Source organism: Pleurodeles waltl, chromosome 8, assembly GCF_031143425.1.
Source record: "Pleurodeles waltl isolate 20211129_DDA chromosome 8, aPleWal1.hap1.20221129, whole genome shotgun sequence".
NCBI lineage: Eukaryota > Metazoa > Chordata > Amphibia > Caudata > Salamandridae > Pleurodeles > Pleurodeles waltl.
Window position 1 is genome coordinate 1,298,145,056 of NC_090447.1, and position 26,792 is coordinate 1,298,171,847.

Genomic DNA, 26,792 nt, shown 5'->3' on the forward strand with positions numbered 1-26,792 from the left:
ATTTTTGGAAGAAAACAGAGGTGTTTTTTGCGAAGTGCTTACCTGTAGATTTTGGCCTCTAGCTCAGCCGGCACCTAGGGAAACCTACCAAACCTGTGCATTTCTGAAAACTAGAGACCTAGGGGTATCCAAGGAGGGGTGACTTGCAGGGCTCGGACCAGGTTCTGTTACCCAGAATCCTTTGCAAACCTCAAAATTTGGCTAAAAAAACACATGTTCCTCACATTTCTGTGGCAGAAAGTTCTGGAATCTGAGAGGAGCCAAAAATTTCCTTCCACCCAGCGTTCCCCAAAGTCTCCCGATATAAATGATACCTCACTTGTGTGGGTAGGCCTAGCGCCCGCGACAGGAAACGCCCCAAAGCGCAACATGGACACATCCACATTTTTGGAAGAAAACAGAGGTGTTTTTTGCGAAGTGCTTACCTGTAGATTTTGGCCTCTAGCTCAGCCGGCACCTAGGGAAACCTACCAAACCTGTGCATTTCTGAAAACTAGAAACCTAGGGGTATCCAAGGAGGGGTGACTTGCAGGGCTCGGACCAGGTTCTGTTACCCAGAATCCTTTGCAAACCTCAAAATTTGGCTAAAAAAACAAACACATGTTCCTCACATTTCTGTGGCAGAAAGTTCTGGAATCTGAGAGGAGCCACAAATTTCCTTACACCCAGCGTTCCCCAAAGTCTCCCGATAAAAATGATACCTCACTTGTGTGGGTAGGCCTAGCGCCCGTGACAGGAAGCGCCCCAAAGCGCAACGTGGACACATCCAAATTTTTGGAAGAAAACAGAGGTGTTTTTTGCGAAGTGCCTACCTGTAGATTTTGGCCTCTAGCTCAGCCGGCACCTAGGGAAACCTACCAAACCTGTGCATTTCTGAAAACTAGAGACCTAGGGGTATCCAAGGAGGGGTGACTTGCAGGGCTCGGACCAGGTTCTGTTACCCAGAATCCTTTGCAAACCTCAAAATTTGGCTAAAAAAACACATGTTCCTCACATTTCTGTGGCAGAAAGTTCTGGAATCTGAGAGGAGCCACAAATTTCCTTCCACCCAGCGTTCCCCAAAGTCTCCCGATAAAAATGATACCTCACTTGTGTGGGTAGGCCTAGCGCCCGCGACAGGAAACGCCCCAAAGCGCAACATGGACACATCCACATTTTTGGAAGAAAACAGAGGTGTTTTTTGCGAAGTGCTTACCTGTAGATTTTGGCCTCTAGCTCAGCCGGCACCTAGGGAAACCTACCAAACCTGTGCATTTCTGAAAACTAGAGACCTAGGGGTATCCAAGGAGGGGTGACTTGCAGGGCTCGGACCAGGTTCTGTTACCCAGAATCCTTTGCAAACCTCAAAATTTGGCTAAAAAAACACATGTTCCTCACATTTCTGTGCCAGAAAGTTCTGGAATCTGAGAGGAGCCACAAATTTCCTTCCACCCAGCGTTCCCCAAAGTCTCCCGATAAAAATGATACCTCACTTGTGTGGGTAGGCCTAGCGCCCGCGACAGGAAACGCCCCAAAGCGCAACATGGACACATCCAAATCTTTGGAAGAAAACAGAGGTGTTTTTTGCGAAGTGCCTACCTGTAGATTTTGGCCTCTAGCTCAGCCGGCACCTAGGGAAACCTACCAAACTTGGGCATTTCTGAAAACTAGAGACCTAGGGGAATCCAAGATGCGGTGACTTGCGGGGCTCGGACCAGGTTCTGTTAGCCAGAATCCTTTGCAAACCTCAAACTTTGGCTAAAAAAACACATGGTCCGCACATTTCTGTGGCAGAAAGTTCTGGAATCTGAGATGAGCCACAAATTTCCTTCCACCCAGCGTTCCCCCAGGTCTCCCGATAAAAATGATACCTCACTTGTGTGGGTAGGCCTAGCTCCCGCGACAGGAAACGCCCCAAAGCGCAACATGGACACATCCATATTTTTGGAAGAAAACAGAGGTGTTTTTTGCGAAGTGCCTACCTGTAGATTTTGGCCTCTAGCTCAGCCGGCACCTAGGGAAACCTACCAAACCTGTGCATTTCTGAAAACTAGAGACCTAGGGGTATCCAAGGAGGGGTGACTTGCAGGGCTCGGACCAGGTTCTGTTACCCAGAATCCTTTGCAAACCTCAAAATTTGGCTAAAAAAACACATGTTCCTCACATTTCTGTGGCAGAAAGTTCTGGAATCTGAGAGGAGCCACCAACTTCCTTCCACCCAGCGTTCCCCAAAGTCTCCCGATAAAAATGATACCTCACTTGTGTGGGTAGGCCTAGCGCCCGCGACAGGAAACGCCCCAAAGCGCAACATGGACACATCCACATTTTTGGAAGAAAACAGAGGTGTTTTTTGCGAAGTGCTTACCTGTAGATTTTGGCCTCTAGCTCAGCCGGCACCTAGGGAAACCTACCAAACCTATGCATTTCTGAAAACTAGAGACCTAGGGGTATCCAAGGAGGAGTGACTTGCAGGGCTCGGACCAGGTTCTGTTACCCAGAATCCTTTGCAAACCTCAAAATTTGGCTAAAAAAACACATGTTCCTCACATTTCTGTGGCAGAAAGTTCTGGAATCTGAGAGGAGCCACAAATTTCCTTCCACCCAGCGTTCCCCCAAGTCTCCCGATAAAAATGATACCTCACTTGTGTGGGTAGGCCTAGCGCCCGCGACAGGAAACGCCCCAAAGCGCAACATGGACACATCCATATTTTTGGAAGAAAACAGAGGTGTTTTTTGCGAAGTGCCTACCTGTAGATTTTGGCCTCTAGCTCAGCCGGCACCTAGGGAAACCTACCAAACCTGTGCATTTCTGAAAACTAGAGACCTAGGGGTATCCAAGGAGGGGTGACTTGCAGGGCTCGGACCAGGTTCTGTTACCCAGAATCCTTTGCAAACCTCAAACTTTGGCTAAAAAAACACATGTTCCTCACATTTCTGTGGCAGAAAGTTCTGGAATCTGAGAGGAGCCACAAATTTCCTTCCACCCAGCGTTCCCCAAAGTCTCCCGATAAAAATGATACCTCACTTGTGTGGGTAGGCCTAGCGCCCGCGACAGGAAACGCCCCAAAGCGCAACATGGACACATCCACATTTTTGGAAGAAAACAGAGGTGTTTTTTGCGAAGTGCTTACCTGTAGATTTTGGCCTCTAGCTCATCCGGCACCCAGGGAAACCTACCAAACCTGTGCATTTCTGAAAACTAGAGACCTAGGGGTATCCAAGGAGGGGTGACTTGCAGGGCTCGGACCAGGTTCTGTTACCCAGAATCCTTTGCAAACCTCAAAATTTGGCTAAAAAAACACATGTTCCTCACATTTCTGTGGCAGAAAGTTCTGGAATCTGAGAGGAGCCACAAATTTCCTTCCACCCAGCGTTCCCCAAAGTCTCCCGATAAAAATGATACCTCACTTGTGTGGGTAGGCCTAGCGCCCGCGACAGGAAACGCCCCAAAGCGCAACATGGACACATCCACATTTTTGGAAGAAAACAGAGGTGTTTTTTGCGAAGTGCTTACCTGTAGATTTTGGCCTCTAGCTCAGCCGGCACCTAGGGAAACCTACCAAACCTGTGCATTTCTGAAAACTAGAGACCTAGGGGTATCCAAGGAGGGGTGACTTGCAGGGCTCGGACCAGGTTCTGTTACCCAGAATCCTTTGCAAACCTCAAAATTTGGCTAAAAAAACACATGTTCCTCACATTTCTGAGGCAGAAAGTTCTGGAATCTGAGAGGAGCCACAAATTTCCTTACACCCAGCGTTCCCCAAAGTCTCCCGATAAAAATGATACCTCACTTGTGTGGGTAGGCCTAGCGCCCGCGACAGGAAGCGCCCCAAAGCGCAACGTGGACACATCCAAATTTTTGGAAGAAAACAGAGGTGTTTTTTGCGAAGTGCCTACCTGTAGATTTTGGCCTCTAGCTCAGCCGGCACCTAGGTAAACCTACCAAACCTGTGCATTTCTGAAAACTAGAGACCTAGGGGTATCCAAGGAGGGGTGACTTGCAGGGCTCGGACCAGGTTCTGTTACCCAGAATCCTTTGCAAACCTCAAAATTTGGCTAAAAAAACCCATGTTCCTCACATTTCTGTGGCAGAAAGTTCTGGAATCTGAGAGGAGCCACAAATTTCCTTCCACCCAGCGTTCCCCAAAGTCTCCCGATAAAAATGATACCTCACTTGTGTGGGTAGGCCTAGCGCCCGCGACAGGAAGCGCCCCAAAGCGCAACATGGACACATCCAAATCTTTGGAAGAAAACAGAGGTGTTTTTTGCGAAGTGCCTACCTGTAGATTTTGGCCTCTAGCTCAGCCGGCACCTAGGGAAACCTACCAAACCTGTGCATTTCTGAAAACTAGAGACCAAGGGGAATCCAAGGAGGGGTGACTTGCGGGGCTCGGACCAGGTTCTGTTACCCAGAATCCTTTGCAAACCTCAAAATTTGGCTAAAAAAACACATGTTCCTCACATTTCTGTGGCAGAAAGTTCTGGAATCTGAGAGGAGCCACAAATTTCCTTCCACCCAGCGTTCCCCAAAGTCTCCCGATAAAAATGATACCTCACTTGTGTGGGTAGGCCTAGCGCCCGCGACAGGAAACGCCCCAAAGCGCAACATGGACACATCCACATTTTTGGAAGAAAACAGAGGTGTTTTTTGCGAAGTGCTTACCTGTAGATTTTGGCCTCTAGCTCAGCCGGCACCTAGGGAAACCTACCAAACCTGTGCATTTCTGAAAACTAGAGACCTAGGTGTATCCAAGGAGGGGTGACTTGCAGGGCTCGGACCAGGATCTGTTACCCACAATCCTTTGCAAACCTCAAAATTTGGCTAAAAAAACACATGTTCCTCACATTTCTGTGGCAGAAAGTTCTGGAATCTGAGAGGAGCCACAAATTTCCTTCCACCCAGCGTTCCCCAAAGTATCCCGATAAAAATGATACCTCACTTGTGTGGGTAGGCCTAGCGCCCGCGACAGGAAACGCCCCAAAGCGCAACATGGACACATCCACTTTTTTGGAAGAAAACAGAGGTGTTTTTTGCGAAGTGCTTACCTGTAGATTTTGGCCTCTAGCTCAGCCGGCACCTAGGGAAACCTACCAAACCTGTGCATTTCTGAAAACTAGAGACCTAGGGGTATCCAAGGAGGGGTGACTTGCAGGGCTCGGACCAGGTTCTGTTACCCAGAATCCTTTGCAAACCTCAAAATTTGGCTAAAAAAACACATGTTCCTCACATTTCTGTGGCAGAAAGTTCTGGAATCTGAGAGGAGCCACAAATTTCCTTCCACCCAGCGTTCCCCAAAGTCTCCCGATAAAAATGATACCTCACTTGTGTGGGTAGGCCTAGCGCCCGCGACAGGAAACGCCCCAAAGCGCAACATGGACACATCCACATTTTTGGAAGAAAACAGAGGTGTTTTTTGCGAAGTGCTTACCTGTAGATTTTGGCCTCTAGCTCATCCGGCACCTAGGGAAACCTACCAAACCTGTGCATTTCTGAAAACTAGAGACCTAGGGGTATCCAAGGAGGGGTGACTTGCAGGGCTCGGACCAGGTTCTGTTACCCAGAATCCTTTGCAAACCTCAAAATTTGGCTAAAAAAACACATGTTCCTCACATTTCTGTGGCAGAAAGTTCTGGAATCTGAGAGGAGCCACAAATTTCCTTCCACCCAGCGTTCCCCAAAGTCTCCCGATAAAAATGATACCTCACTTGTGTGGGTAGGCCTAGCGCCCGCGACAGGAAACACCCCAAAGCGCAACATGGACACATCCACATTTTTGGAAGAAAACAGAGGTGTTTTTTGCGAAGTGCTTACCTGTAGATTTTGGCCTCTAGCTCAGCCGGCACCTAGGGAAACCTACCAAACCTGTGCATTTCTGAAAACTAGAGACCTAGGGGTATCCAAGGAGGGGTGACTTGCAGGGCTCGGACCAGGTTCTGTTACCCAGAATCCTTTGCAAACCTCAAAATTTGGCTAAAAAAACACATGTTCCTCACATTTCTGAGGCAGAAAGTTCTGGAATCTGAGAGGAGCCACAAATTTCCTTACACCCAGCGTTCCCCAAAGTCTCCCGATAAAAATGATACCTCACTTGTGTGGGTAGGCCTAGCGCCCGCGACAGGAAGCGCCCCAAAGCGCAACGTGGACACATCCAAATTTTTGGAAGAAAACAGAGGTGTTTTTTGCGAAGTGCCTACCTGTAGATTTTGGCCTCTAGCTCAGCCGGCACCTAGGGAAACCTACCAAACCTGTGCATTTCTGAAAACTAGAGACCTAGGGGTATCCAAGGAGGGGTGACTTGCAGGGCTCGGACCAGGTTCTGTTACCCAGAATCCTTTGCAAACCTCAAAATTTGGCTAAAAAAACACATGTTCCTCACATTTCTGTGGCAGAAACTTCTGGAATCTGAGAGGAGCCACAAATTTCCTTCCACCCAGCGTTCCCCAAAGTCTCCCGATAAAAATGATACCTCACTTGTGTGGGTAGGCCTAGCGCCCGCGACAGGAAACGCCCCAAAGCGCAACGTGGACACATCCAAATCTTTGGAAGAAAACAGAGGTGTTTTTTGCGAAGTGCCTACCTGTAGATTTTGGCCTCTAGCTCAGCCGGCACCTAGGGAAACCTACCAAACCTGTGCATTTCTGAAAACTAGAGACCTAGGGGAATCCAAGGAGGGGTGACTTGCGGGGCTTGGACCAGGTTCTGTTACCCAGAATCCTTTGCAAACCTCAAAATTTGGCTAAAAAAACACATGTTCCTCACATTTCTGTGGCAGAAAGTTCTGGAATCTGAGAGGAGCCACAAATTTCCTTCCACCCAGCGTTCCCCCAAGTCTCCCGATAAAAATGATACCTCACTTGTGTGGGTAGGCCTAGCGCCCGCGACAGGAAACACCCCAAAGCGCAACTTGGACACATCCAAAATTTTTGAAGAAAACAGAGGTGTTTTTTGCGAAGTGCCTACCTGTAGATTTTGGCCTCTAGCTCAGCCGGCACCTAGGAAAAACCTACCAAACCTGTGCATTTCTGAAAACTAGAGACCTAGGGGTATCCAAGGAGGGGTGACTTGCAGGGCTCGGACCAGGTTCTGTTACCCAGAATCCTTTGCAAACCTCAAAATTTGGCTAAAAAAACACAAGTTCCTCACATTTCTGTGGCAGAAAGTTCTGGAATCTGAGATGAGCCACAAATTTCCTTCCACCCAGCGTTCCCCCAAGTCTCCCGATAAAAATGATACCTCACTTGTGTGGGTAGGCCTAGCGCCCGCGACAGGAAACGCCCCAAAGCGCAACATGGACACATCCATATTTTTGGAAGAAAACAGAGGTGTTTTTTGCGAAGTGCCTACCTGTAGATTTTGGCCTCTAGCTCAGCCGGCACCTAGGGAAACCTACCAAACCTGTGCATTTCTGAAAACTAGAGACCTAGGGGTATCCAAGGAGGGGTGACTTGCAGGGCTCGGACCAGGTTCTGTTACCCAGAATCCTTTGCAAACCTCAAAATTTGGCTAAAAAAACACATGTTCCTCACATTTCTGTGGCAGAAAGTTCTGGAATCTGAGAGGAGCCACAAATTTCCTTACACCCAGCGTTCCCCAAAGTCTCCCGATAAAAATGATACCTCACTTGTGTGGGTAGGCCTAGCGCCCGCGACAGGAAACGCCCCAAAGCGCAACGTGGACACATCCAAATTTTTGGAAGAAAACAGAGGTGTTTTTTGCAAAGTGCCTACCTGTAGATTTTGGCCTCTAGCTCAGCCGGCACCTAGGGAAACCTACTAAACCTGTGCATTTCTGAAAACTAGAGACCTAGGGGAATCTAGGGAGGGGTGACTTGTGGGACTCGGACCAGGTTCTGTTACCCAGAATCCTTTGCAAACCTCAAAATTTGGCTAAAAAAACACATGGTCCTCACATTTCTGTGGCAGAAAGTTCTGGAATCTGAGAGGAGCCACAAATGTCCTTCCACCCAGCGTTCCCCCACGTCTCCCGATAAAAATTATACCTCACTTGTGTGGGTAGGCCTAGCGCCCGCGACAGGAAACACCCCAAAGCGCAACGTGGACACATCCAAATCTTTGGAAGAAAACAGAGGTGTTTTTTGCGAAGTGCCTACCTGTAGATTTTGGCCTCTAGCTCAGCCGGCACCTAGGGAAACCTACCAAACCTGTGCATTTCTGAAAACTAGAGACCTAGGGGTATCCAAGGAGGGGTGACTTGCAGGGCTCGGACCAGGTTCTGTTACCCAGAATCCTTTGCAAACCTCAAAATTTGACTAAAAAAACACATGTTCCTCACATTTCTCTGGCAGAAAGTTCTGGAATCTGAGAGGAGCCACAAATTTCCTTCCACCCAGCGTTCCCCCAAGTCTCCCGATAAAAATGATACCTCACTTGTGTGGGTAGGCCTAGCGCCCGCGACAGGAAACACCCCAAAGCACAACTTGGACACATCCAAAATTTTTGAAGAAAACAGAGGTGTTTTTTGCGAAGTGCCTACCTGTAGATTTTGGCCTCTAGCTCAGCCGGCACCTAGGAAAAACCTACCAAACCTGTGCATTTCTGAAAACTAGAGACCTAGGGGTATCCAAGGAGGGGTGACTTGCAGGGCTCGGACCAGGTTCTGTTACCCAGAATCCTTTGCAAACCTCAAAATTTGGCTAAAAAAACACAAGTTCCTCACATTTCTGTGGCAGAAAGTTCTGGAATCTGAGATGAGCCACAAATTTCCTTCCACCCAGCGTTCCCCCAAGTCTCCCGATAAAAATGATACCTCACTTGTGTGGGTAGGCCTAGCGCCCGCGACAGGAAACGCCCCAAAGCGCAACATGGACACATCCATATTTTTGGAAGAAAACAGAGGTGTTTTTTGCGAAGTGCCTACCTGTAGATTTTGGCCTCTAGCTCAGCCGGCACCTAGGGAAACCTACCAAACCTGTGCATTTCTGAAAACTAGAGACCTAGGGGTATCCAAGGAGGGGTGACTTGCAGGGCTCGGACCAGGTTCTGTTACCCAGAATCCTTTGCAAACCTCAAAATTTGGCTAAAAAAACACATGTTCCTCACATTTCTGTGGCAGAAAGTTCTGGAATCTGAGAGGAGCCACAAATTTCCTTACACCCAGCGTTCCCCAAAGTCTCCCGATAAAAATGATACCTCACTTGTGTGGGTAGGCCTAGCGCCCGCGACAGGAAACGCCCCAAAGCGCAACGTGGACACATCCAAATTTTTGGAAGAAAACAGAGGTGTTTTTTGCAAAGTGCCTACCTGTAGATTTTGGCCTCTAGCTCAGCCGGCACCTAGGGAAACCTACCAAACCTGTGCATTTCTGAAAACTAGAGACCTAGGGGTATCCAAGGAGGGGTGACTTGCAGGGCTCGGACCAGGTTCTGTTACCCAGAATCCTTTGCAAACCTCAAAATTTGGCTAAAAAAACACATGTTCCTCACATTTCTCTGGCAGAAAGTTCTGGAATCTGAGAGGAGCCACAAATTTCCCTCCACCCAGCGTTCCCCAAAGGCTCCCGATAAAAATGATACCTCACTTGTGTGGGTAGGCCTAGCGCCCGCGACAGGAAACGCCCCAAAGCGCAACGTGGACACATCCAAATTTTTGGAAGAAAACAGAGGTGTTTTTTGCGAAGTGCCTACCTGTAGATTTTGGCCTCTAGCTCAGCCGGCACCTAGGGAAACCTACCAATCCTGTGCATTTCTGAAAACTAGAGACCAAGGGGAATCCAAGGAGGGGTAACTTGCGGGGCTCGGACCAGGTTCTGTTACCCAGAATCCTTTGCAAACCTCAAAATTTGGCTAAAAAAACACATGTTCCTCACATTTCTGTGGCAGAAAGTTCTGGAATCTGAGAGGAGCCACAAATTTCCTTCCACCCAGCGTTCCCCAAAGTCTCCCGATAAAAATGATACCTCACTTGTGTGGGTAGGCCTAGCGCCCGCGACAGGAAACGCCCCAAAGCGCAACATGGACACATCCACATTTTTGGAAGAAAACAGGTGTTTTTTGCGAAGTGCTTACCTGTAGATTTTGGCCTCTAGCTCAGCCGGCACCTAGGGAAACCTACCAAACCTGTGCATTTCTGAAAACTAGAGACCTAGGTGTATCCAAGGAGGGGTGACTTGCAGGGCTCGGACCAGGTTCTGTTACCCAGAATCCTTTGCAAACCTCAAAATTTGGCTAAAAACCTCACATTTCTGTGGCAGAAAGTTCTGGAATCTGAGAGGAGCCACAAATTTCCTTCCACCCAGCGTTCCCCAAAGTCTCCCGATAAAAATGATACCTCTCTTGTGTGGGTAGGCCTAGCGCCCGCGACAGGAAACGCCCCAAAGCGCAACATGGACACATCCACTTTTTTGGAAGAAAACAGAGGTGTTTTTTGCGAATTTCCTACCTGTAGATTTTGGCCTCTAGCTCAGCCGGCACCTAGGGAAACCTACCAAACCTGTGCATTTCTGAAAACTAGAGACCTAGGGGTATCCAAGGAGGGGTGACTTGCAGGGCTCGGACCAGGTTCTGTTACCCAGAATCCTTTGCAAAACTCAAAATTTGGCTAAAAAAACACATGTTCCTCACATTTCTGTGGCAGAAAGTTCTGGAATCTGAGAGGAGCCACAAATTTCCTTCCACCCAGCGTTCCCCAAAGTCTCCCGATAAAAATGATACCTCACTTGTGTGGGTAGGCCTAGCGCCCGCGACAGGAAGCACCCCAAAGCGCAACATGGACACATCCAAATCTTTGGAAGAAAACAGAGGTGTTTTTTGCGAAGTGCCTACCTGTAGATTTTGGCCTCTAGCTCAGCCGGCACCTAGGGAAACCTACCAAACCTGTGCATTTCTGAAAACTAGAGACCAAGGGGAATCCAAGGAGGGGTGACTTGCGGGGCTCGGACCAGGTTCTGTTACCCAGAATCCTTTGCAAACCTCAAACTTTGGCTAAAAAAACACATGGTCCTCACATTTCTGTGGCAGAAAGTTCTGGAATCTGAGAGGAGCCACAAATTTCCTTCCACCCAGCGTTCCCCCAAGTCTCCCGATAAAAATGATACCTCACTTGTGTGGGTAGGCCTAGCGCCCGCGACAGGAAACGCCCCAAAGCGCAACATGGACACATCCAAATTTTTGGAAGAAAACAGAGGTGTTTTTTGCGAAGTGCCTACCTGTAGATTTTGGCCTCTAGCTCAGCCGGCACCTAGGGAAACCTACCAAACCTGTGCATTTCTGAAAACTAGAGACCTAGGGGTATCCAAGGAGGGGTGACTTGCAGGGCTCGGACCAGGTTCTGTTACCCAGAATCCTTTGCAAACCTCAAAATTTGGCTAAAAAAACACATGTTCCTCACATTTCTGTGGCAGAAAGTTCTGGAATCTGAGAGGAGCCACAAATTTCCTTCCACCCAGCGTTCCCCAAAGTCTCCCGATAAAAATGATACCTCACTTGTGTGGGTAGGCCTAGCGCCCGCGACAGGAAACTCCCCAAAGCGCAACGTGGACACATCCAAATTTTTGGAAGAAAACAGAGGTGTTTTTTGCGAAGTGTCTACCTGTAGATTTTGGCCTCTAGCTCAGCCGGCACCTAGGGAAACCTACTAAACCTGTGCATTTCTGAAAACTAGAGACCTAGGGGAATCCAGGGAGGGGTGACTTGCGGGACTCGGACCAGGTTCTGTTACCCAGAATACTTTGCAAACCTCAAAATTTGGCTAAAAAAACACATGGTCCTCACATTTCTGTGGCAGAAAGTTCTGGAATCTGAGAGGAGCCACAAATTTCCTTCCACCCAGCGTTCCCCCACGTCTCCCGATAAAAATTATACCTCACTTGTGTGGGTAGGCCTAGCGCCCGCGACAGGAAACACCCCAAAGCGCAACGTGGACACATCCAAATCTTTGGAAGAAAACAGAGGTGTTTTTTGCGAAGTGCCTACCTGTAGATTTTGGCCTCTAGCTCAGCCGGCACCTAGGGAAACCTACCAAACCTGTGCATTTCTGAAAACTAGAGACCTAGGGGAATCCAAGGATGGGTGACTTGCGGGGCTTGGACCAGGTTCTGTTACCCAGAATCCTTTGCAAACCTCAAAATTTGGCTAAAAAAACACATGTTCCTCACATTTCTGTGGCAGAAAGTTCTGGAATCTGAGAGGAGCCACAAATTTCCTTCCACCCAGCGTTCCCCCAAGTCTCCCGATAAAAATGATACCTCACTTGTGTGGGTAGGCCTAGCGCCCGCGACAGGAAACGCCCCAAAGCGCAACTTGGACACATCCAAAATTTTTGAAGAAAACAGAGGTGTTTTTTGCGAAGTGCCTACCTGTAGATTTTGGCCTCTAGCTCAGCCGGCACCTAGGAAAAACCTACCAAACCTGTGCATTTCTGAAAACTAGAGACCTAGGGGAATCCAAGATGCGGTGACTTGCGGGGCTCGGACCAGGTTCTGTTAGCCAGAATCCTTTGCAAACCTCAAACTTTGGCTAAAAAAACACATGGTCCTCACATTTCTGTGGCAGAAAGTTCTGGAATCTGAGATGAGCCACAAATTTCCTTCCACCCAGCGTTCCCCCAAGTCTCCCGATAAAAATGATACCTCACTTGTGTGGGTAGGCCTAGCGCCCGCGACAGGAAACGCCCCAAAGCGCAACATGGACACATCCATATTTTTGGAAGAAAACAGAGGTGTTTTTTGCGAAGTGCCTACCTGTAGATTTTGGCCTCTAGCTCAGCCGGCACCTAGGGAAACCTACCAAACCTGTGCATTTCTGAAAACTAGAGACCTAGGGGTATCCAAGGAGGGGTGACTTGCAGGGCTCGGACCAGGTTCTGTTACCCAGAATCCTTTGCAAACCTCAAAATTTGGCTAAAAAAACACATGTTCCTCACATTTCTGTGGCAGAAAGTTCTGGAATCTGAGAGGAGCCACAAATTTCCTTACACCCAGCGTTCCCCAAAGTCTCCCGATAAAAATGATAACTCACTTGTGTGGGTAGGCCTAGCGCCCGCGACAGGAAACGCCCCAAAGCGCAACGTGGACACATCCAAATTTTTGGAAGAAAACAGAGGTGTTTTTTGCAAAGTGCCTACCTGTAGATTTTGGCCTCTAGCTCAGCCGGCACCTAGGGAAACCTACTAAACCTGTGCATTTCTGAAAACTAGAGACCTAGGGGAATCCAGGGAGGGGTGACTTGCGGGACTCGGACCAGGTTCTGTTACCCAGAATCCTTTGCAAACCTCAAAATTTGGCTAAAAAAACACATGGTCCTCACATTTCTGTGGCAGAAAGTTCTGGAATCTGAGAGGAGCCACAAATGTCCTTCCACCCAGCGTTCCCCCACGTCTCCCGATAAAAATTATACCTCACTTGTGTGGGTAGGCCTAGCGCCCGCGACAGGAAACACCCCAAAGCGCAACGTGGACACATCCAAATCTTTGGAAGAAAACAGAGGTGTTTTTTGCGAAGTGCCTACCTGTAGATTTTGGCCTCTAGCTCAGCCGGCACCTAGGGAAACCTACCAAACCTGTGCATTTCTGAAAACTAGAGACCAAGGGGAATCCAAGGAGGGGTGACTTGCGGGGCTCGGACCAGGTTCTGTTACCCAGAATCCTTTGCAAACCTCAAACTTTGGCTAAAAAAACACATGGTCCTCACATTTCTGTGGCAGAAAGTTCTGGAATCTGAGAGGAGCCACAAATTTCCTTCCACCCAGCGTTCCCCCAAGTCTCCCGATAAAAATTATACCTCACTTGTGTGGGTAGGCCTAGCGCCCGCGACAGGAAACGCCCCAAAGCGCACCGTGGACACATCCAAATTTTTGGAAGAAAACAGAGGTGTTTTTTGCGAAGTGCCTACCTGTAGATTTTGGCCTCTAGCTCAGCCGGCACCTAGGGAAACCTACCAAACCTGTGCATTTCTGAAAACTAGAGACCTAGGGGTATCCAAGGAGGGGTGACTTGCAGGGCTCGGACCAGGTTCTGTTACCCAGAATCCTTTGCAAACCTCAAAATTTGGCTAAAAAAACACATGTTCCTCACATTTCTGTGGCAGAAAGTTCTGGAATCTGAGAGGAGCCACAAATTTCCTTCCACCCAGCGTTCCCCAAAGTCTCCCGATAAAAATTATACCTCACTTGTGTGGGTAGGCGTAGCGCCCGCGACAGGAAACGCCCCAAAGCGCAACGTGGACACATCCAAATTTTTGGAAGAAAACAGAGGTGTTTTTTGCGAAGTGCCTACCTGTAGATTTTGGCCTCTAGCTCAGCCGGCACCTAGGGAAACCTACCAAACCTGTGCATTTCTGAAAACTAGAGACCTAGGGGTATCCAAGGAGGGGTGACTTGCAGGGCTCGGACCAGGTTCTGTTACCCAGAATCCTTTGCAAACCTCAAAATTTGGCTAAAAAAACACATGTTCCTCAAATTTCTGTGGCAGAAAGTTCTGGAATCTGAGAGGAGCCACAAATTTCCTTCCACCCAGCGTTCCCCAAAGTCTCCCGATAAAAATGATACCTCACTTGTGTGGGTAGGCCTAGCGCCCGCGACAGGAAACGCCCCAAAGCGCAACGTGGACACATCCAAATTTTTGGAAGAAAACAGAGGTGTTTTTTGCGAAGTGCCTACCTGTAGATTTTGGCCTCTAGCTCAGCCGGCACCTAGGGAAACCTACCAAACCTGTGCATTTCTGAAAACTAGAGACCACGGGGAATCCAAGGAGGGGTGACTTGCGGGGCTCGGACCAGGTTCTGTTACCCAGAATCCTTTGCAAACCTCAAAATTTGGCTAAAAAAACACATGTTCCTCACATTTCTGTGGCAGAAAGTTCTGGAATCTGAGAGGAGCCACAAATTTCCTTCCACCCAGCGTTCCCCAAAGTCTCCCGATAAAAATGATACCTCACTTGTGTGGGTAGGCCTAGCGCCCGCGACTGGAAACGCCCCAAAGCGCAACATGGACACATCCACATTTTTGGAAGAAAACAGAGGTGTTTTTTGCGAAGTGCTTACCTGTAGATTTTGGCCTCTAGCTCAGCCGGCACCTAGGGAAACCTACCAAACCTGTGCATTTCTGAAAACTAGAGACCTAGGGGTATCCAAGGAGGGGTGACTTGCAGGGCTCGGACCAGGTTCTATTACCCAGAATCCTTTGCAAACCTCAAAATTTGGCTAAAAAAACACATGTTCCTCACATTTCTGTGGCAGAAAGTTCTGGAATCTGAGAGGAGCCACAAATTTCCTTCCACCCAGCGTTCCCCAAAGTCTCCCGATAAAAATGATACCTCACTTGTGTGGGTAGGCCTAGCGCCCGCGACAGGAAGCGCCCCAAAGCGCAACATGGACACATCCAAATCTTTGGAAGAAAACAGAGGTGTTTTTTGCGAAGTGCCTACCTGTAGATTTTGGCCTCTAGCTCCGCCGGCACCTAGGGAAACCTACCAAACCTGTGCATTTCTGAAAACTAGAGACGAAGGGGAATCCAAGGAGGGGTGACTTGCGGGGCTCGGACCAGGTTCTGTTACCCAGAATCCTTTGCAAACCTCAAACTTTGGCTAAAAAAACACATGGTCCTCACATTTCTGTGGCAGAAAGTTCTGGAATCTGAGAGGAGCCACAAATTTCCTTCCACCCAGCGTTCCCCCAAGTCTCCCGATAAAAATGATACCTCACTTGTGTGGGTAGGCCTAGCGCCCGCGACAGGAAACGCCCCAAAGCGCAACATGGACACATCCAAATTTTTGGAAGAAAACAGAGGTGTTTTTTGCGAAGTGCCTACCTGTAGATTTTGGCCTCTAGCTCAGCCGGCACCTAGGGAAACCTACCAAACCTGTGCATTTCTGAAAACTAGAGACCTAGGGGTATCCAAGGAGGGGTGACTTGCAGGGCTCGGACCAGGTTCTGTTACCCAGAATCCTTTGCAAACCTCAAAATTTGGCTAAAAAAACACATGTTCCTCACATTTCTGTGGCAGAAAGTTCTGGAATCTGAGAGGAGCCACAAATTTCCTTCCACCCAGCGTTCCCCAAAGTCTCCCGATAAAAATGATACCTCACTTGTGTGGGTAGGCCTAGCGCCCGCAACAGGAAACGCCCCAAAGCGCAACGTGGACACATCCAAATTTTTGGAAGAAAACAGAGGTGTTTTTTGCGAAGTGTCTACCTGTAGATTTTGGCCTCTAGCTCAGCCGGCACCTAGGGAAACCTACTAAACCTGTGCATTTCTGAAAACTAGAGACCTAGGGGAATCAAGGGAGGGGTGACTTGCGGGACTCGGACCAGGTTCTGTTACCCAGAATCCTTTGCAAACCTCAAAATTTGGCTAAAAAAACACATGGTCCTCACATTTCTGTGGCAGAAAGTTCTGGAATCTGAGAGGAGCCACAAATTTCCTTCCACCCAGCGTTCCCCCACGTCTCCCGATGAAAATTATACCTCACTTGTGTGGGTAGGCCTAGCGCCCGCGACAGGAAACACCCCAAAGCGCAACGTGGACACATCCAAATCTTTGGAAGAAAACAGAGGTGTTTTTTGCGAAGTGCCTACCTGTAGATTTTGGCCTCTAGCTCAGCCGGCACCTAGGGAAACCTACCAAACCTGTGCATTTCTGAAAACTAGAGACCTAGGGGAATCCAAGGAGGGGTGACTTGCGGAGCTTGGACCAGGTTCTGTTACCCAGAATCCTTTGCAAACCTCAAAATTTGGCTAAAAAAACACATGTTCCTCACATTTCTGTGGCAGAAAGTTCTGGAATCTGAGAGGAGCCACAAATTTCCTTCCACCCAGTGTTCCCCCAAGTCTCCCGATAAAAATGATACCTCACTTGTGTGGGTAGGCCTAGCGCCCGCGACAGGAAACGCCCCAAAGCGCAACTTGGACACATCCAAAATTTTTGAAGAAAACAGAGGTGTTTTTTGCGAAGTGCCTACCTGTAGATTTTGGCCTCTAGCTCAGCCGGCACCTAGGAAAAACCGACCAAACCTGTGCATTTCTGAAAACTAGAGACCTAGGGGAATCCAAGATGCGGTGACTTGCGGGGCTCGGACCAGGTTCTGTTAGCCAGAATCCTTTGCAAACCTCAAACTTTGGCTAAAAAAACACATGGTCCTCACATTTCTGTGGCAGAAAGTTCTGGAATCTGAGATGAGCCACAAATTTCCTTCCACCCAGCGTTCCCCAAGTCTCCCGATAAAAATGATACCTCACTTGTGTGGGTAGGCCTAGCGCCCGCGACAGGAAACGCCCCAAAGCGCAACATGGACACATCCATATTTTTGGAAGAAAACAGAGGTGTTTTTTGCGAAGTGCCTACCTGTAGATTTTGGCCTCTAGCTCAGCCGGCACCTAGGGAAACCTACCAAACCTGTGCATTTCTGAAAACTAGAGACCTAGGGGTATCCAAGGAGGGGTGACTTGCAGGGCTCGGACCAGGTTCTGTTACCCAGAATCCTTTGCAAACCTCAAAATTTGGCTAAAAAAACACATGGTCCTCACATTTCTGTGGCAGAAAGTTCTGGAATCTGAGAGGAGCCACAAATTTCCTTCCACCCAGCGTTCCCCCAAGTCTCCCGATAAAAATGATACCTCACTTGTGTGGGTAGGCCTAGCGCCCGCGACAGGAAACGCCCCAAAGCGCAACATGGACACATCCAAATTTTTGGAAGAAAACAGAGGTGTTTTTTGCGAAGTGCCTACCTGTAGATTTTGGCCTCTAGCTCAGCCGGCACCTAGGGAAACCTACCAAACCTGTGCATTTCTGAAAACTAGAGACCTAGGGGTATCCAAGGAGGGGTGACTTGCAGGGCTCGGACCAGGTTCTGTTACCCAGAATCCTTTGCAAACCTCAAAATTTGGCTAAAAAAACACATGTTCCTCACATTTCTGTGGCAGAAAGTTCTGGAATCTGAGAGGAGCTACAAATTTCCTTCCACCCAGCGTTCCCCAAAGTCTCCCGATAAAAATGATACCTCACTTGTGTGGGTAGGCCTAGCGCCCGCAACAGGAAACGCCCCAAAGCGCAACGTGGACACATCCAAATTTTTGGAAGAAAACAGAGGTGTTTTTTGCGAAGTGTCTACCTGTAGATTTTGGCCTCTAGCTCAGCCGGCACCTAGGGAAACCTACTAAACCTGTGCATTTCTGAAAACTAGAGACCTAGGGGAATCAAGGGAAGGGTGACTTGCGGGACTCGGACCAGGTTCTGTTACCCAGAATCCTTTGCAAACCTCAAAATTTGGCTAAAAAAACACATGGTCCTCACATTTCTGTGGCAGAAAGTTCTGGAATCTGAGAGGAGCCACAAATTTCCTTCCACCCAGCGTTCCCCCACGTCTCCCGATGAAAATTATACCTCACTTGTGTGGGTAGGCCTAGCGCCCGCGACAGGAAACACCCCAAAGCGCAACGTGGACACATCCAAATCTTTGGAAGAAAACAGAGGTGTTTTTTGCGAAGTGCCTACCTGTAGATTTTGGCCTCTAGCTCAGCCGGCACCTAGGGAAACCTACCAAACCTGTGCATTTCTGAAAACTAGAGACCTAGGGGAATCCAAGGAGGGGTGACTTGCGGAGCTTGGACCAGGTTCTGTTACCCAGAATCCTTTGCAAACCTCAAAATTTGGCTAAAAAAACACATGTTCCTCACATTTCTGTGGCAGAAAGTTCTGGAATCTGAGAGGAGCCACAAATTTCCTTCCACCCAGTGTTCCCCCAAGTCTCCCGATAAAAATGATACCTCACTTGTGTGGGTAGGCCTAGCGCCCGCGACAGGAAACGCCCCAAAGCGCAACTTGGACACATCCAAAATTTTTGAAGAAAACAGAGGTGTTTTTTGCGAAGTGCCTACCTGTAGATTTTGGCCTCTAGCTCAGCCGGCACCTAGGAAAAACCGACCAAACCTGTGCATTTCTGAAAACTAGAGACCTAGGGGAATCCAAGATGCGGTGACTTGCGGGGCTCGGACCAGGTTCTGTTAGCCAGAATCCTTTGCAAACCTCAAACTTTGGCTAAAAAAACACATGGTCCTCACATTTCTGTGGCAGAAAGTTCTGGAATCTGAGATGAGCCACAAATTTCCTTCCACCCAGCGTTCCCCCAAGTCTCCCGATAAAAATGATACCTCACTTGTGTGGGTAGGCCTACAGCCCGCGACAGGAAACGCCCCAAAGCGCAACATGGACACATCCATATTTTTGGAAGAAAACAGAGGTGTTTTTTGCGAAGTGCCTACCTGTAGATTTTGGCCTCTAGCTCAGCCGGCACCTAGGGAAACCTACCAAACCTGTGCATTTCTGAAAACTAGAGACCTAGGGGTATCCACGGAGGGGTGACTTGTGGGACTCGGACCAGGTTCTGTTACCCAGAATCCTTTGCAAACCTCAAAATTTGGCTAAAAAAACACATGGTCCTCACATTTCTGTGGCAGAAAGTTCTGGAATCTGAGAGGAGCCACAAATGTCCTTCCACCCAGCGTTCCCCCACGTCTCCCGATAAAAATTATACCTCACTTGTGTGGGTAGGCCTAGCGCCCGCAACAGGAAACACCCCAAAGCGCAACGTGGACACATCCAAATCTTTGGAAGAAAACAGAGGTGTTTTTTGCGAAGTGCCTACCTGTAGATTTTGGCCTCTAGCTCAGCCGGCACCTAGGGAAACCTACCAAACCTGTGCATTTCTGAAAACTAGAGACCAAGGGGAATCCAAGGAGGGGTGACTTGCGGGGCTCGGACCAGGTTCTGTTACCCAGAATCCTTTGCAAACCTCAAACTTTGGCTAAAAAAACACATGGTCCTCACATTTCTGTGGCAGAAAGTTCTGGAATCTGAGAGGAGCCACAAATTTCCTTCCACCCAGCGTTCCCCCAAGTCTCCCGATAAAAATTATACCTCACTTGTGTGGGTAGGCCTAGCGCCCGCGACAGGAAACGCCCCAAAGCGCACCGTGGACACATCCAAATTTTTGGAAGAAAACAGAGGTGTTTTTTGCGAAGTGCCTACCTGTAGATTTTGGCCTCTAGCTCAGCCGGCACCTAGGGAAACCTACCAAACCTGTGCATTTCTGAAAACTAGAGACCTAGGGATATCCAAGGAGGGGTGACTTGCAGGGCTCGGACCAGGTTCTGTTACCCAGAATCCTTTGCAAACCTCAAAATTTGGCTAAAAAAACACATGTTCCTCACATTTCTGTGGCAGAAAGTTCTGGAATCTGAGAGGAGCCACAAATTTCCTTCCACCCAGCGTTCCCCAAAGTCTCCCGATAAAAATGATACCTCACTTGTGTGGGTAGGCGTAGCGCCCGCGACAGGAAACGCCCCAAAGCGCAACGTGGACACATCCAAATTTTTGGAAGAAAACAGAGGTGTTTTTTGCGAAGTGCCTACCTGTAGATTTTGGCCTCTAGCTCAGCCGGCACCTAGGGAAACCTACCAAACCTGTGCATTTCTGAAAACTAGAGACCAAGGGGAATCCAAGGAGGGGTGACTTGCGGGGCTCGGACCAGGTTCTGTTACCCAGAATCCTTTGCAAACCTCAAACTTTGGCTAAAAAAACACATGGTCCTCACATTTCTGTGGCAGAAAGTTCTGGAATCTGAGAGGAGCCACAAATTTCCTTCCACCCAGCGTTCCCCCAAGTCTCCCGATAAAAATTATACCTCACTTGTGTGGGTAGGCCTAGCGCCCGCGACAGGAAACACCCCAAAGCGCAACGTGGACACATCCAAATTTTTGGAAGAAAACAGAGGTGTTTTTTGCGAAGTGCCTACCTGTAGATTTTGGCCTCTAGCTCAGCCGGCACCTAGGGAAACCTACCAAACCTGTGCATTTCTGAAAACTAGAGACCTAGGGGAATCCAAGGAGGGGTGACTTGCGGGGCTCGGTCCAGGTTCTGTTACCCAGAATCCTTTGCAAACCTCAAAATTTGGCTAAAAAAACACATGGTCCTCACATTTCTGTGGCAGAATGTTCTGGAATCTGAGAGGAGCCACAAATTTCCTTCCACCCAGCGTTCCCCCAAGTCTCCCGATAAAAATGATACCTCACTTGTGTGGGTAGGCCTAGCGCCCGCGACAGGAAACACCCCAAAGCGCAACGTGGACACATCCAAATTTTTGGAAGAAAACAGAGGTGTTTTTTGCGAAGTGCCTACCTGTAGATTTTGGCCTCTAGCTCAGCCGGCACCTAGGGAAGCCTACCAAACTTGTGCATTTCTGAAAACTAGAGACCTAGGGGAATCCAAGGAGGGATGACTTGCGGGGCTCGAACCAGGTTCTGTTACCCAGAATCCTTTGCAAACCTCAAAATTTGGCTAAAAAAACACATGTTCCTCACATTTCTGTGGCAGAAAATTCTGGAATCTGAGAGGAGCCACAAATTTCCTTCCACCCAGTGTTCCCCCAAGTCTCCCAATAAAAATGATACCTCACTTGTGTGGGTAGGCCTAGCGCCCGCGACAGGAAACGCCCCAAAGCGCAAAGTGGACACATCCAAATTTTTGGAAGAAAACAGAGGTGTTTTTTGCGAAGTGCCTACCTGTAGATTTAGGCCTCTAGCTCAGCCGGCACCTAGGGAAACCTACCAAACCTGTGCATTTCTGAAAACTAGAGACCTAGGGGAATCCAAGGAGGGGTGACTTGCGGGGCTCGGACCAGGTTCTGTTACCCAGAATCCTTTGCAAACCTCATAAGTTGTCTAAAAAAAAACATGGTCCTCACATTTCTGTGGCAGAAAGTTCTGGAATCTGAGAGGAGCCACAAATTTCCTTCCACCCAGCGTTCCCCCAAGTCTCCCGATAAAAATGATACCTCACTTGTGTGGGTAGGCCTAGCGCCCGCGACAGGAAACGCCCCAAAGCGCAACGTGGACACATCCAAATTTTTGAAAGAAAACAGAGGTGTTTTTTGCGAAGTGTCTACCTGTAGATTTTGGCCTCTAGCTCAGCCGGCACCTAGGGAAACCTACCAAACCTGTGCATTTCTGAAAACTAGAGACCTAGGGGTATCCAAGGAGGGGTGACTTGCAGGGCTCGGACCAGGTTCTGTTACCCAGAATCCTTTGCAAACCTCAAAATTTGGCTAAAAAAACACATGTTCCTCACATTTCTGTGGCAGAAAGTTCTGGAATCTGAGAGGAGCCACAAATTTCCTTACACCCAGCGTTCCCCAAAGTCTCCCGATACAAATGATACCTCACTTGTGTGGGTAGGCCTAGCGCCCGCGACAGAAAGCGCCCCAAAGCGCAACGTGGACAAATCCAAATTTTTGGAAGAAAACTGAGGTGTTTTTTGCGAAGTGCCTACCTGTAGATTTTGGCCTCAAGCTCAGCCGGCACCTAGGGAAACCTACCAAACCTGTGCATTTCTGAAAACTAGAGACCTAGGGGAATCCAAGATGCGGTGACTTGCGGGGCTCGGACCAGGTTCTGTTAGCCAGAATCCTTTGCAAACCTCAAACTTTGGCTAAAAAAACACATGGTCCTCACATTTCTGTGGCAGAAAGTTCTGGAATCTGAGAGGAGCCACAAATTTCCTTCCACCCAGCGTTCCCCCACGTCTCCCGATGAAAATTATACCTCACTTGTGTGGGTAGGCCTAGCGCCCGCGACAGGAAACACCCCAAAGCGCAACGTGGACACATCCAAATCTTTGGAAGAAAACAGAGGTGTTTTTTGCGAAGTGCCTACCTGTAGATTTTGGCCTCTAGCTCAGCCGGCACCTAGGGAAACCTACCAAACCTGTGCATTTCTGAAAACTAGAGACCTAGGGGAATCCAAGGAGGGGTGACTTGCGGAGCTTGGACCAGGTTCTGTTACCCAGAATCCTTTGCAAACCTCAAAATTTGGCTAAAAAAACACATGTTCCTCACATTTCTGTGGCAGAAAGTTCTGGAATCTGAGAGGAGCCACAAATTTCCTTCCACCCAGTGTTCCCCCAAGTCTCCCGATAAAAATGATACCTCACTTGTGTGGGTAGGCCTAGCGCCCGCGACAGGAAACGCCCCAAAGCGCAACTTGGACACATCCAAAATTTTTGAAGAAAACAGAGGTGTTTTTTGCGAAGTGCCTACCTGTAGATTTTGGCCTCTAGCTCAGCCGGCACCTAGGAAAAACCGACCAAACCTGTGCATTTCTGAAAACTAGAGACCTAGGGGAATCCAAGATGCGGTGACTTGCGGGGCTCGGACCAGGTTCTGTTAGCCAGAATCCTTTGCAAACCTCAAACTTTGGCTAAAAAAACACATGGTCCTCACATTTCTGTGGCAGAAAGTTCTGGAATCTGAGATGAGCCACAAATTTCCTTCCACCCAGCGTTCCCCCAAGTCTCCCGATAAAAATGATACCTCACTTGTGTGGGTAGGCCTAGCGCCCGCGACAGGAAACGCCCCAAAGCGCAACATGGACACATCCATATTTTTGGAAGAAAACAGAGGTGTTTTTTGCGAAGTGCCTACCTGTAGATTTTGGCCTCTAGCTCAGCCGGCACCTAGGGAAACCTACCAAACCTGTGCATTTCTGAAAACTAGAGACCTAGGGGTATCCACGGAGGGGTGACTTGTGGGACTCGGACCAGGTTCTGTTACCCAGAATCCTTTGCAAACCTCAAAATTTGGCTAAAAAAACACATGGTCCTCACATTTCTGTGGCAGAAAGTTCTGGAATCTGAGAGGAGCCACAAATGTCCTTCCACCCAGCGTTCCCCCACGTCTCCCGATAAAAATTATACCTCACTTGTGTGGGTAGGCCTAGCGCCCGCAACAGGAAACACCCCAAAGCGCAACGTGGACACATCCAAATCTTTGGAAGAAAACAGAGGTGTTTTTTGCGAAGTGCCTACCTGTAGATTTTGGCCTCTAGCTCAGCCGGCACCTAGGGAAACCTACCAAACCTGTGCATTTCTGAAAACTAGAGACCAAGGGGAATCCAAGGAGGGGTGACTTGCGGGGCTCGGACCAGGTTCTGTTACCCAGAATCCTTTGCAAACCTCAAACTTTGGCTAAAAAAACACATGGTCCTCACATTTCTGTGGCAGAAAGTTCTGGAATCTGAGAGGAGCCACAAATTTCCTTCCACCCAGCGTTCCCCCAAGTCTCCCGATAAAAATTATACCTCACTTGTGTGGGTAGGCCTAGCGCCCGCGACAGGAAACGCCCCAAAGCGCACCGTGGACACATCCAAATTTTTGGAAGAAAACAGAGGTGTTTTTTGCGAAGTGCCTACCTGTAGATTTTGGCCTCTAGCTCAGCCGGCACCTAGGGAAACCTACCAAACCTGTGCATTTCTGAAAACTAGAGACCTAGGGATATCCAAGGAGGGGTGACTTGCAGGGCTCGGACCAGGTTCTGTTACCCAGAATCCTTTGCAAACCTCAAAATTTGGCTAAAAAAACACATGTTCCTCACATTTCTGTGGCAGAAAGTTCTGGAATCTGAGAGGAGCCACAAATTTCCTTCCACCCAGCGTTCCCCAAAGTCTCCCGATAAAAATGATACCTCACTTGTGTGGGTAGGCGTAGCGCCCGCGACAGGAAACGCCCCAAAGCGCAACGTGGACACATCCAAATTTTTGGAAGAAAACAGAGGTGTTTTTTGCGAAGTGCCTACCTGTAGATTTTGGCCTCTAGCTCAGCCGGCACCTAGGGAAACCTACCAAACCTGTGCATTTCTGAAAACTAGAGACCAAGGGGAATCCAAGGAGGGGTGACTTGCGGGGCTCGGACCAGGTTCTGTTACCCAGAATCCTTTGCAAACCTCAAACTTTGGCTAAAAAAACACATGGTCCTCACATTTCTGTGGCAGAAAGTTCTGGAATCTGAGAGGAGCCACAAATTTCCTTCCACCCAGCGTTCCCCCAAGTCTCCCGATAAAAATTATACCTCACTTGTGTGGGTAGGCCTAGCGCCCGCGACAGGAAACACCCCAAAGCGCAACGTGGACACATCCAAATTTTTGGAAGAAAACAGAGGTGTTTTTTGCGAAGTGCCTACCTGTAGATTTTGGCCTCTAGCTCAGCCGGCACCTAGGGAAACCTACCAAACCTGTGCATTTCTGAAAACTAGAGACCTAGGGGAATCCAAGGAGGGGTGACTTGCGGGGCTCGGTCCAGGTTCTGTTACCCAGAATCCTTTGCAAACCTCAAAATTTGGCTAAAAAAACACATGGTCCTCACATTTCTGTGGCAGAATGTTCTGGAATCTGAGAGGAGCCACAAATTTCCTTCCACCCAGCGTTCCCCCAAGTCTCCCGATAAAAATGATACCTCACTTGTGTGGGTAGGCCTAGCGCCCGCGACAGGAAACACCCCAAAGCGCAACGTGGACACATCCAAATTTTTGGAAGAAAACAGAGGTGTTTTTTGCGAAGTGCCTACCTGTAGATTTTGGCCTCTAGCTCAGCCGGCACCTAGGGAAGCCTACCAAACTTGTGCATTTCTGAAAACTAGAGACCTAGGGGAATCCAAGGAGGGATGACTTGCGGGGCTCGAACCAGGTTCTGTTACCCAGAATCCTTTGCAAACCTCAAAATTTGGCTAAAAAAACACATGTTCCTCACATTTCTGTGGCAGAAAATTCTGGAATCTGAGAGGAGCCACAAATTTCCTTCCACCCAGTGTTCCCCCAAGTCTCCCAATAAAAATGATACCTCACTTGTGTGGGTAGGCCTAGCGCCCGCGACAGGAAACGCCCCAAAGCGCAAAGTGGACACATCCAAATTTTTGGAAGAAAACAGAGGTGTTTTTTGCGAAGTGCCTACCTGTAGATTTAGGCCTCTAGCTCAGCCGGCACCTAGGGAAACCTACCAAACCTGTGCATTTCTGAAAACTAGAGACCTAGGGGAATCCAAGGAGGGGTGACTTGCGGGGCTCGGACCAGGTTCTGTTACCCAGAATCCTTTGCAAACCTCATAAGTTGTCTAAAAAAACACATGGTCCTCACATTTCTGTGGCAGAAAGTTCTGGAATCTGAGAGGAGCCACAAATTTCCTTCCACCCAGCGTTCCCCCAAGTCTCCCGATAAAAATGATACCTCACTTGTGTGGGTAGGCCTAGCGCCCGCGACAGGAAACGCCCCAAAGCGCAACGTGGACACATCCAAATTTTTGAAAGAAAACAGAGGTGTTTTTTGCGAAGTGTCTACCTGTAGATTTTGGCCTCTAGCTCAGCCGGCACCTAGGGAAACCTACCAAACCTGTGCATTTCTGAAAACTAGAGACCTAGGGGTATCCAAGGAGGGGTGACTTGCAGGGCTCGGACCAGGTTCTGTTACCCAGAATCCTTTGCAAACCTCAAAATTTGGCTAAAAAAACACATGTTCCTCACATTTCTGTGGCAGAAAGTTCTGGAATCTGAGAGGAGCCACAAATTTCCTTACACCCAGCGTTCCCCAAAGTCTCCCGATACAAATGATACCTCACTTGTGTGGGTAGGCCTAGCGCCCGCGACAGAAAGCGCCCCAAAGCGCAACGTGGACAAATCCAAATTTTTGGAAGAAAACTGAGGTGTTTTTTGCGAAGTGCCTACCTGTAGATTTTGGCCTCAAGCTCAGCCGGCACCTAGGGAAACCTACCAAACCTGTGCATTTCTGAAAACTAGAGACCAAGGGGAATCCAAGGAGGGGTGACTTGCGGGGCTCGGACCAGGTTCTGTTACCCAGAATCCTTTGCAAACCTCAAACTTTGGCTAAAAAAACACATGGTCCTCACATTTCTGTGGCAGAAAGTTCTGGAATCTGAGAGGAGCCACAAATTTCCTTCCACCCAGCGTTCCCCAAAGTCTCCCGATAAAAATGATACCTCACTTGTGTGGGTAGGCCTAGCGCCCGCGACAGGAAACGCCCCAAAGCGCAA